The sequence below is a fragment of the Psammomys obesus genome, unplaced genomic scaffold, assembly GCF_907164565.1.
Source record: "Psammomys obesus unplaced genomic scaffold, mPsaObe1.curated_primary_1811, whole genome shotgun sequence".
Classification (NCBI taxonomy): Eukaryota; Metazoa; Chordata; class Mammalia; order Rodentia; family Muridae; genus Psammomys; species Psammomys obesus.
This window is the reverse complement of record NW_026595706.1, coordinates 1-8,746: the sequence shown is the minus strand read 5'-3', so window position 1 is coordinate 8,746 and position 8,746 is coordinate 1. Positions and strand designations below refer to the sequence as shown.

Sequence of the window (8,746 nt, the reverse complement as noted above, 5' to 3'; positions counted from 1 at the left end):
TGTGTGTGTGTGTGTGTGTGTGTGTGTGTGTGTGTGTGTGTGTGTGTAGGTCAGAGGATTGGGAATGGGTTGGATTTTTGTTGTTTTGGTTTTGTTTTCTGTTTTGTGTGGGTCCAGGGACTCAAACTCAGATTGTCAGACTCTGTGGGAAGAGCCTTTAGTCGCTAAGCCATCTTGCAGGACCAACAATTTCTACCAGCAGCCTATGATGGTGCCAGCTTCTGCAAAGCCCCACCAGCACTTACTGTCTGATCTCAGGCACTAGTCATATAAAACACTGTATTGTTTTTTCCTCATTTGTAATATCTTGGCACCCTTGCTGAGTTGTGTCTTGTTTTATTTTATTATGCTTTAGACAGGTTCTAATTGTGTCACCCAGGTGTGGTCTTGTTCAGTTTGACATGGGATCATGTCCAGGTCAAGGAGGACTTTTTTCCCTAAAGTTCCAAGGACATCTGGGTAGAATCATTCCCCAGGAGTGGCCAGAGGGTGGGGATGACTGATTAGAAGACTGGGAAAGAAGATGAGGATCAGTGGCTCAATGGTTTGTGCAGAGGATCTCTGTAGAGGCCAGGGAGAAGAGGAAAGCATAGAGTAAGGATACAGGGAGTGGCAGGCTGAGAGACACAGACCGGAAACAGAGGATGCTCCCAGGCTGCTGCTCAGCGTTACTATACCATGGAAACTTGCTAAGTTTCTTCTCTCTCTCTTTTAATCACTCTAATTGTAGTAGCTGGGAAGGAAACCCCACCATTCTGAATAAGATTTAGGCATTATGAGGTTTTCCATGCACGTCTGCTTGGCTTCACCTGGTAGCCTCCCTCCCCCACCTCACATCCCCCATGGGAAAAGTGTACTCACTCGTCCCACCAGGGTGAAGAGCCTGTGAACTTCAAGGATGGCTGGTCCAAGGCATCCTCATGATGCAAGAGTGATACCCTCCTCTTGAGAGTGGCTGACAGCTGTGCAATCGGACTCATGGCCCCTTGATGGGAAAAGAGCCATGCCTGGTAATGCTAGTCAGCTACCTGAGATTAGAGTGGTCCTAGATGATAGAGGAGAGCTACGAACAAATGGGATTTCTAACTGTGTTCTAAATAATTATTCTTATACCCACAGATAAGTGCTATTCTCATCTTTTCTCTTTTTAATTAATGAAACAGTAATTATTTGTATTAAGCAAATATAATTTTGTGTTCTAAATATTTATTCTTTTTGGTTTTTCAAGACAGGGTTTCTCTCTGTAGCCTTGGCTTTCCTGGACTTGCTTTGTAGACCAGGCTGGCCTTGACCTCACAGCGCTCCTCCTGCCTCTGCTCCCAGAGGGCTGGGATTACAGGGGTGGGCCACCATACCCAGCCTAAATACGAATACCAACACAGAGGTGTTGTTCTCTCCTCTTAATTAATTGATTGATTGACCAATTAATTAATCAATCAATTAATTTGTTTTTGGTTTTTCAAGACAGGGTTTCTCTGTGTAGTCCTCACTGTCCTGGGCTTGCTTTGTAAACCAGGCTGGCCTCAAACTCAGAGATCTGTCTGCCTCTGCCTCTCAAGTACTGGGATTAAAGGCATGCGCAACCACACCAGGCCTTTATTTTTAAGTTTTTTTTTTTTAATGTGTATTGGTGTTTTGCCTTGCCTGTTCTGTGTGAGGGCTTCAGATCTCTTGGAAGTGGAGTTACTGACAGTTATGAGCTGCCATGTGAGTGCTGGGAATCAAACCCAGGTCCTCCGTAAGAGCAGACAGTGCTTTTAACTGCTGATCCATTTCTCCATCCCCAAAGAAGCTTCTTTATGCAACAGAGAAAGACAATTACAGAGATCCACAGCTGGTCAAAATGCAGAGAAGGAATGCCAAATCCCAACTGACAGATTTACAATGCAAGCTGTATAACCAAGCCTTGGGAAATGTTAAGGAAGAGGAGAAAGAGACTGTAAGACCCAGGAGAGCAGGGTACCTGCTGCTAGAAAGTGTCTCCCAAACCTGACAGGGAAATGTACCCATGAACTCACAACAACATGGGTGCTTGAATAAGATAGGCATAATGACACAAACTGACATGACAACACAGACAGGGGAAATTCCATAGGTCCTACACACAGATAAAGAGCCACAGGTGGCTGTGGAGAGTGTGAGAACCTGCTTCCTTCAGAACAAGCTCTTATGTAGGTTGCCCAGTCCCGTGTGGTCAGCCCCAGATGTGTACACCTGAGCAATGCTAAACAGACTCTGTGGATTACACAGGTGTGTGAGCGTGTGTGTGTGTGTGTGTGTGTGGCTGTGGCTGTGGCTGTGGTGGTTTGGATGAGGTGGTCCCCATAGGCTGGTATATTATCTGTGAGAACAGTTAGTGCAGCGGTTCTCAACCTTCCTAATGCTGAGACCTTTAATACAGTTGCTCACGTTGTGGTGACCCCAACCATAAACTTTTTCCATTGCTACTTCATAACTGTAGTTTTGCTACTGCTATGAATCATAATGTAAATATCTGTGTTTTCTGGTGGTCTTAGGTAACCAATAAGAAAGGGTCCTTGACCCCCAAAGGGGCTGCAGGCCACAGGTTGAGAACCAGAGTTGGTGGAACTGCCTGGGAAGGACTAAGACCTGTGGTTGTGTTGGAGGAGGCGCGACATGAGGGTGGACTTTGTTGTTTCAAAAGCCCATGCCATTCTCATTTAGCGCTCTCGCTCTCTCTCTCTCTCTCCTCTTGCTTGAGGATCAGATGTTAGCTCTCAGCTACTGTTCCAGCACCATGCCTGCTCTGCCTGTTGCCATGCTCCCTGCCATGACTGTCACAGGCTCTAAATCCCTGGAACCATGAGCCCCCAAATTAAATGCTTTCTTTTCTAAGTTGCCTGGTCAATGTGTTTTGTCTCAGCAATATAAAAATCACTAAGACGTGTGTGTACTTACCTATGTGTGTGTATAAATGTATCAATAATAATTAAAGAAGGAAGGCTGAGGCAGGTGGATCTCTGAGTTTGAGGATAGTGTGGTCTATAGAATGAGTTCCAGGACAACTAGGGATATACAGAAAAACCCTGGCTCAAAAAAAAAAAAAAAAAAAAGCAGCAGCATAGCATAAGCCTTTGATGGTTCATGCCTTTAATCTCAGCATTGGAAACTTGGGAGGCAGAGGCTGGCAGATCTCTGTGTTCCAGGCCAGCATGGTCTACAAAGTGAGCTTCAGGACAACAAGGGCTACACAGAAAAAAAAAAAAAAAAAAAAAAAAAAAAACCTGTCTCAAAAAAACAAAAGAAAAAGAAGGAGGATGGAGGAGGAGAAAAAGGAAGATGGATGAGAAGGTGGATGGAAGAGGAGAATGGAGGAGGAAGAGGAGGAGGAGGAGGATGGAGGAGGAGGATGGAGGAGGATGGAGGAGGGGAGAAGGAGAATGGAGGAGGAGGATGTGAAATTTCCAGGAAGAGTTGGGGGACATGGGAGGTGATGGAGGGCAGGCAGGGAAGGGAGGGAGTGATGTAGGTGAAGTATTCATGTATAAGGTTTTCAAAGAAAATGACATGCTGGAGCAATTGGTCAGTAGTTAAGAGCACTGACTGCTCGTCTAAAGGACCCAGGTTCAATTCCCAGCATCCATATGGCAGATCACAACCCTTTGTAACTCTAGTATCATGGTACCCAATGTTCCCTGCTGGCCTCCGTGGGCACCAGGCATGCTCTAGGTACACAGCCAACTTGTAGGAAAAATACCCATACCCATAATATTTTTAATTAATTAAATTAAAATTTAGCCTTTAAAAAGTTTATATGTGTATATGTTTTTAAAAATCCATTCGTTTTGAAAAGGAAGCATTGGGGAAAGTTGTGAGGAGATGCACACTTCTGCTTCAGCTGTCTCTGGCCACTTCAGCAGGACTCTCACCGAGCAGCAGCATTGGGGAGCAGCTCTAAGAAAGCGTTGGACAGCCCAGCCCTGGAGCTAATTTTGATTGTCATTGGCCACAGGCTTCATCTCTCTTGGCGCTGCTGCTGCTGGGCAGGGAATGTCCTCCTCCCCTCCCCGCTCTGGGCTGCTGGAGAAGCTCTTCCAGTACATCGACCTCCACCAGGACGAGTTCGTGCAGGTAGGACCAGCTGCCTGTGATGCTCCAGTTGCTCCTCTGAGAACCCGGTGGCGTCAGTTCACTGGGAGGTATGGGATCTCGTGCCTGGCGATATGATTCCACTCACAATGGTGACGGCCTCTTAGGTTAACATCTCCGTGCTCTCCAGGTGGTGGTGCATGTCTTAGACTCCAGCCCTTGGGCAGCAGAGGCGGCAGATCTGTGTTCCAGGCCAGCCTGGTCTAGGCCACACAATGAAACCCTCCCTCAGGAAAAGAAAATCAGTGCTCATTAGAAAACCCTTAATTAGCTTCTGGAAAGACACTCTCTGTCCCTGGCTGGCCTCCGTCCCTGTTCCAGCACCTCTGTGGAGATCATGATTACTCTAGTCCATCAAGTAGCCCACTGACAATATTCCCTGACAATATTCCCTGGTTCCCAGAGATTCCAGATGGAACAGGAGAACCTTTTACACATGAGGAGAGGAGGAGGGGAGGGGAGGGAGGAGGACTGAGAGGGGAGGAGGGGAAGGAAAGAGGAAGAGGGGAGGAGAGGGAGGGGAAAGAAGGAGTGGGAAGGGAGGAGGGGGAGGAAAGGAGAAAGAGGGGAGGGTGGGAAGGGGAGGAAGGAGCGGGAGGGGCAGGTTCTTATGTCTCACCGGGGAAATTTCCCTCTCCCCTCTCTACTGTCTCTTGTCCACTCTGTGCTCTGTCAGTATCTGGGCCCATGACCACAGCCTTCTCCACACCTATTCAGGCAGCTGTTTTGTTTGTTTGTTGTTTTGAGACAGCATCACATGTAGCCCAGGCTAGCCAGACCTCATCACCTAGGAGAGGATGACCCAAGTTCCTGACCCTCCTGCCTCCAGATCCCAGGTGCTAGGCCTGCAGGTGCGGTGAGCATTGGTGTGCTTGACTTCCCACACCAAGCTGGTTCATCTAGAGCCTCCTTTAGTATCACCACACTTCATGTTCTACACCCCCAGTGTTGCATCAGTCAGTTGGTCAATGTTAAGGAGACGAAGCCTTTGTGTTTCATGGGAAAGGCGCAAAGCTGACTTCCAGGCCAATATTCTAGACATGGCCTCCATGTAATCCTTCATCCTCTGTCCTGGTTACCCGACAGAACCAGCTCTTGGGTTTCCAGAATTCAAGCAGAATCTCCAGAGTCCGTTGAGACACCATGTCTCATGGGAGCCGAGGGCAGTGTGGGCTTTCAGGCACAGTACCCCTCTTCCAGCCTCCTCAAACTTCCCATTCACTACGGGGGAGTGTCAGCAGCTCCTTCCCTTCACACTCCAGCTGAAAAATGTAAAACCTAGTATTCCTTGAGTAAATTCCCCTGGGATAAAAAAAAAATGTAGATGCTTTAACCACAAAAGAAAAATCAAACTAAAGGAAGAAGCAGTCAAGATCGGCTATCCAAAACAGATGCCATTTCCCATTAAAATCAGTGACGCTCTGCCAGGCATGGTGGGGCACACCCGTATACCAGCACCTCTGAGGTAGAAAGAAGAGTTCACAAGCTCTCAGTTATTCCAGTTTACACAGTACCAAAAAAGTCTCTTCTTAAGCAATTCAGGCTCTGACAATAGACCATGGGTGATGATTTCAAATCACACCACTGTGGGCATCCTTAGTGAATGTTTGCTGAGTCTATGACACAGTGGCCACCTGTCCATGTGGAATTAGGGAGCATCCTCTTCTTCCAAAAAGTTAATTAATTTATTTGCATGTGTGTGTGCCTGTTTGAATGTATGTGTACCATGTGTGTGCAGGAGCCCTGAGGAGCCAGAAGAGGGTGCTAGATACCATGCTCTGCAGTTACATGGAGTTGTGAGTCATCATGAGGGTGTGGAAAACCAAATCTGGGGCCTTTGCAAGAGCAGCAATTGCTCTTAACCACTGAGCCAACTCTCCAGCCCCACTTCTCCCTTGCAGCTGAAAACCTGAGGTCGAAAGGTTGAGGAGTCCCTAAAGCCATATGATGCACCATGTGATGCCACAGGCTGAGGCAAGTTGGGTAACTAAACTCATACATCGAGGAGTTCTAGTCCTGGCCATGCTGCCTAGAGGATCAAAAGTGCAGGGAAGGGCTGACTGCATTCTCTCAACCTACCCTACCACATCTTTGGTATTAGATACTTCTGGTCATCTATCGTGTGTGTGTGTGTGTGTGTGTGTGTGTGTGTGTGCGCGCGCGCGTGCGCGCTCATGTAAGCCAATGGTTAATGGTGTATGTTTTTCTCGGATGCTGTCCAATTTGACATTTTTTTGTTTTGTCTTGTTGTTAGTTTGTTTTGAAACCAGAGTCTTATTGATTTTTCAGATAGACTCAGCTGGATGGCCATTGAGCCGCAGGGATCCACCTGTCTTTGCCTTACCTGCTCTAGGATTACAAGCGTGGGCCTCAGTGTCCAGATTATGTTTTACAGAGTCAACCCTGAGGGACTGAATTTGGGTTCTCACGCTCATGAGGCAAGCTTTTCTGACTGGGATATCGTGTCACTCCCTGCACTTGTTCTTGAAGGCCACTGTGTTAATGAGCAGGATTCCATGAACTAAAGTGTGTTTAGGGGCTTGTCTCCCATCAGCCCCTACCCAGCTGGAGGGCTCTTGTGCCCACCTCACTGCCCCCTTGTTGTCTCTCTTCACAGACCCTGAAGGAGTGGGTGGCCATTGAGAGTGACTCTGTGCAGCCGGTGCCTCAGCTCCGACAGGAGCTCTTCCGGATGATGGCCTTGGCTGCAGACAAGCTCCGACAGCTGGGAGCTGGAGTGGATTCCGTAGACTTGGGCTCTCAGCAGGTGCCACGGGCTCCTTCCAGCTCAAGGCCCACCATGTCCATGGCCATGCCTTCCTTAGGTGGTATCAAGGGAAGGACTCACTCAGACCATCTCTCCAATGCCCACAGAGTCCAGGTTTCCCACAGAGTGAAACATTCCACCCAGTCCAAAATGAGACTGTGCTGTGGACTTCTGGTCATGGCAGGACTGGGGCAGATTAAGGAGGAAATGGAGGCCATGAGCGTGGGTCACCTTGTTATGGGAAGACCTGCCCCACTGGTTCTGTCCATTGCCTTTTCTTGCAAGCACAGGCAGCTTCCTGAAAGAAGAGTTGAAGAGTGTGTTCTTTCCTTGGAGCCTGTCTTAGTCAGGGTTTCCATTGCTGCAATGAAACACCGTGACCGAAAAGAAACCTGGGGAGGAAAGGGCTTATTTGGCTTATACTGCCACATCACCATTCATCATTGAAGGAAGTCAGGACAGGAACTCAGATGGGCTGTATCATGGAAGCAGGAGCTGATGCAGAAACTTACTGACTTGCTTCCCTTGTTCAGCCTGATTTCTTATAGAACCCAGGACCATAACACCAGAGGCAGCTCACTCACAATGGGCCGGCCTTCCCTACCAATTACTAATTAAGAAAATGCCCCACAGCTGGATCTTATGGAGGCATTTTCTCAAGTGAGGCGCCTTCCTTTTGGATAACTCTATCTTGTGTCAAGTTGACATAAAACCAGCCAGCACATGACCGTTGCTTAGAGCCATTGTTGTTCTACCGTGGGTGGCAGAGCTGTATCCAACATCCAATGTTTTAGCAGTGAGAACTTCAGAACCATCAAAGATTTCCAGCATTTGGAAAATCTGCTACTTTAAGCCATTTGAGGTCTGAGTTCTTGAAGAATATTTCTAAAGACTGTGCGCTATTTGGCATTACATATCTAATAATTACTGATAATCATAATTCCAGTGCTGCTTCATATGGTTATTATAAGTGTATCATGGTATACACTTTTTGTTTTTGGTTTTTGGGTTTATTTGTTTATTTGAGACAAATCCTCACCATGCAGCCTTGGCTGCCCTAGAACTCACACTATAAACCAGGCTGGTTCAAAGGCATGGGGCTTTGCCTGCCTTGGCTCTTTAGTCCTGAAATTAAAGACACACATCACCATAGCCAGTCATTGTATATGTTTTAGAGAAGGAGTAAGGGTTGCTCAGAAATGTCATGTTGCCTTACAGGGACTCAGGGGTAGACAGGACTCTTGTTCAGACAGTCTGGAAGAAGAGTGGGTTCTCCTCATCAGGGTTTCGTTTGTCTGCTTTGTTTTAATATTGTGACCCACTGTCCCACAGATGCCTGATGGGCAGAGTCTTCGCATCCCTCCCACCATACTGGCTGAGCTGGGAAATGATGCCGAGAAGCCCACAGCATGCTTCTATGGGCACCTGGACGTGCAGCCAGCCCAGAAAGAGGATGGCTGGCTCACAGACCCCTACACACTCACAGAGGTGGACGGTCAGTGTCTTCTGGTTCTAGGTGGAGCATGTTCATAGTCCAGGCTGGGCAGAGTCAAAGACTGTCCCGGTCTTTAGCTATGGTTAAAAATGACCAGAACTAGGTGGTTGAGGACTATACCATGCTACTCCAGAGGTTGGAGAAAGACTCACAATTTCAAACCAAACCTGTGCTTCAAACTGAGTTTGAGGCCAGTCTGGGCAACTGAGTGAGACCGTATCTCAAAATAAAAGTGAAAAAAGAAAAAGAAAAAGAAAAAGAAAGAAAGGAAGGAAGGAAGGAAGGAAGGAAGGAAGGAAGGAAGGAAGGAAGGAAGGGTGAAAAAAGAGAAAGAAAGAAAGAAAGAAAGAAAGAAAGAAAGAAAGAAAGAAAGA

The 8,746-nt window shown here is 47.3% G+C and overlaps 1 long non-coding RNA gene across 1 annotated transcript; it reads left to right on the top strand.

Moving 5' to 3' along the window:
* The first annotated feature begins 4,013 nt into the window (after positions 1 to 4,013).
* Positions 4,014 to 8,354, top strand: LOC129685860 (uncharacterized). The gene is made up of 3 exons (XR_008721552.1): positions 4,014 to 4,092; positions 6,728 to 6,877; positions 8,210 to 8,354. It is a non-coding gene; the product is annotated as an uncharacterized LOC129685860 (long non-coding RNA).
* The last annotated feature ends 392 nt before the right edge of the window (positions 8,355 to 8,746 follow it).